At 43.6% G+C, this 2,387-nt stretch overlaps 1 non-coding gene across 1 annotated transcript; it reads left to right on the top strand.

The window, feature by feature from the left end:
- Nucleotides 1-1,774: 1,774 nt before the first annotated feature.
- Nucleotides 1,775-1,879, top strand: LOC145569647 (small nucleolar RNA R71). Its single transcript, XR_014096219.1, has one exon. It is a non-coding gene; the product is annotated as a small nucleolar RNA R71 (small nucleolar RNA).
- Nucleotides 1,880-2,387: the final 508 nt, after the last annotated feature.

Genomic DNA, 2,387 nt, shown 5'->3' with positions numbered 1-2,387 from the left:
CCTCATTCACAACATCAACTCGATAACACTTTTCAACCATAGGGGTCTTTAGCAACTTCGAAAACTCAAAGACTATCTTCTGTATCGGCCACTACACATGTGATGGTGTTGTTTTTGCAATTGATGACCGCCCCCAAAGTCTTAAGAGCTTCCTGACCCAAAATCAAGGGTGTGTCCACATCTTCTTCCATGTCCATCACTATAAAGTCACAAGGGACATAGATGTGTACCACTTGAATTGGAACATCCTCAAGTTCTCCACAAGGTAACTTCACCGAGCGGTCGGCTAGTTGAATTGTCTTCCTTGTAGGGATCATCTCAATATTGAGTTTTTGAGCAATGGATAAGGGGATTAGACTAACACTTGCTCCAAGATCGGCCAATGCACCCCTAGCTTCCATATTTCCAATTTTCACTGGCAAAGTGAAACTCCCGGGGTCTTTCTCCTTCTTGGGCATTTTATGTTGAACAAGAGCACTCACTTGGTGTGGAAGGGTGATAAGCTCATCATTGAGCTTCCTTTTGTTGGTGAGGATGTCCTTGAGATATTTGGAGTAAGATGGCATTTGTGTCACTACTTCAAGAAAAGGGAGATTGATGTGCAAGTTCTTCATCACACTTAGAAACTTTGCAAACTTGTCATTCAACTTCCTCTCCGCAAGCCTACTTAGAAAAGGAACCGGTCCATCAAGGTTCCTAGTCTCACTAGGAATTGAAGTTGTCTTATCGTTGTTGACCTTCTTCTTCTCCGAACTTCCTTCTACCTCATCAACTTTTTCCTCCTCACCTCTCTTATCTTCATTCACACTCTCTTCTCCTCCCTTCTTTCCCTCACTATCCCCCTCATTTGGACAATCATAGGAAGTTCCCGACCTCAAAGTGATTGCCTTGCATGTATCGGGTTTTTGGTTATGAGAAGGGTTAGGTTGTGGTTGTCCGGGTAGAGTTGATGGTGAATTGAAAGGAGTCCTCTCGACCAATTGAGCTAGTTGTGAATCAACCATCTTGTTGTGAGCCCTTATTTCTTGCATTTGTTGCCCAAAAGTTTGCATTTGTGAATACATAGCTTGAAGGAGTTATGTGGGTGTTGGCTCCGCTTGAGGTGCTTGTTCTTGATTTCTTTGGGGTGATTGGGTTTTATTGTTGTATTGGTGTTGGTTATTGTATTTGTTTTGGTTGTTGTATTGTTTGTTCCTTGGGTAGGTTCCTCTTGGGTTTTGGTTTTGAGAAGGAGGTGGATTTTGGTATTGGGGGTTCGAATTGTAAGAGGGTTGAGCTTGTTCGCCCCATTGTTGAGGTTGAGATGCAAACCCGGGTGGTGGTTGTCTCCAAGCTACTCCACCACCGCCTCCTCTAAAACCATTTTTCCTTGTGTTGTATGCCGCTACATGCTCGGGGCTCAAACCTCCACAATAAGATGTATCACGGTTCGTTCCTCCACAATTTTGACAAGAGAAAGAGTTGACTTGAGAAGAGCTTGCTCCACCGCTTGAGCTTGCATTTACACTTGTGTTCAACTTTGAGAGCCCTTTTGTGAGTTGCTCAATTTGATGTTGCAATTGATCGACCTTCTCCAATTCATACATCCCACCTTTCTTCGGTGCACTCCTTCTCCTACCTCCCCAAGAGTAGTTCTTTGCTACCTCCTCGATCGTTACCTCTACTTGATTTAGGGGAATCTTGATCAATTGTCCACCCGCCCCCGCATCCAAGTTAGCTCTAGACATGGGCTCCAATCCATCGTAGAAAAACCTCATGAGCAAACTTTGATTGTATTCATGGGGAGGAAACGCTTGTACCAACTCTTTGAACCTCTCCCAAGCTTCATTAAGGCTCTCATCCGCTTCTTGTTCAAATGATGCAATCTTCCTTCTCATCTCGGCGGTCTTTTCCTCGAAAATGAACCTCTTCAAGAATTCCTTAACTACCTCCCTCCAACATGTGAGTGAGTTAGGCTTCACTTTCTTCAACCACTTCTTTGCTCTACCCGAAAGAGATTGTCGAAATAGGTGCATCCGGATGTATTCTTGAGAAACTTGGTTAGTTTGAATCATGGCACATAGCTCAAGCAATCTATCAAGGTGCTCTATGGGGTCTTCACTTGTAGAACCCGAAAATTGCTCCGATTGAACCATTCTTGTATATTGGGGATGAATTGTGAAGTTAGTTTCCGTGACGGGTAACAAAATCCCTCCCGTGAGCTCATAATCCTCCGGATTTCCGAACTCACGAAATAAAATATCATCCTCTTGTCCCGCCATTGATTCACTTTGCGAACTAGAAGAGTAAGAATCACTCCCACTATCAATTATAGCACCAAGTCCTCTTCCTTCTTCTTGAAAAAGTCTACGGATTTGTCTTAAAGTTCGGTTGATTTCTTGGTCGAT

The sequence above is a fragment of the Chenopodium album genome, chromosome 11 (genome assembly GCF_948465745.1).
Source record: "Chenopodium album chromosome 11, dcCheAlbu1.1, whole genome shotgun sequence".
NCBI classification, from domain to species: domain Eukaryota; kingdom Viridiplantae; phylum Streptophyta; class Magnoliopsida; order Caryophyllales; family Amaranthaceae; genus Chenopodium; species Chenopodium album.
Note: the sequence above shows the minus strand (reverse complement) of the source record. Positions and strands in the feature narration are given on the sequence as shown.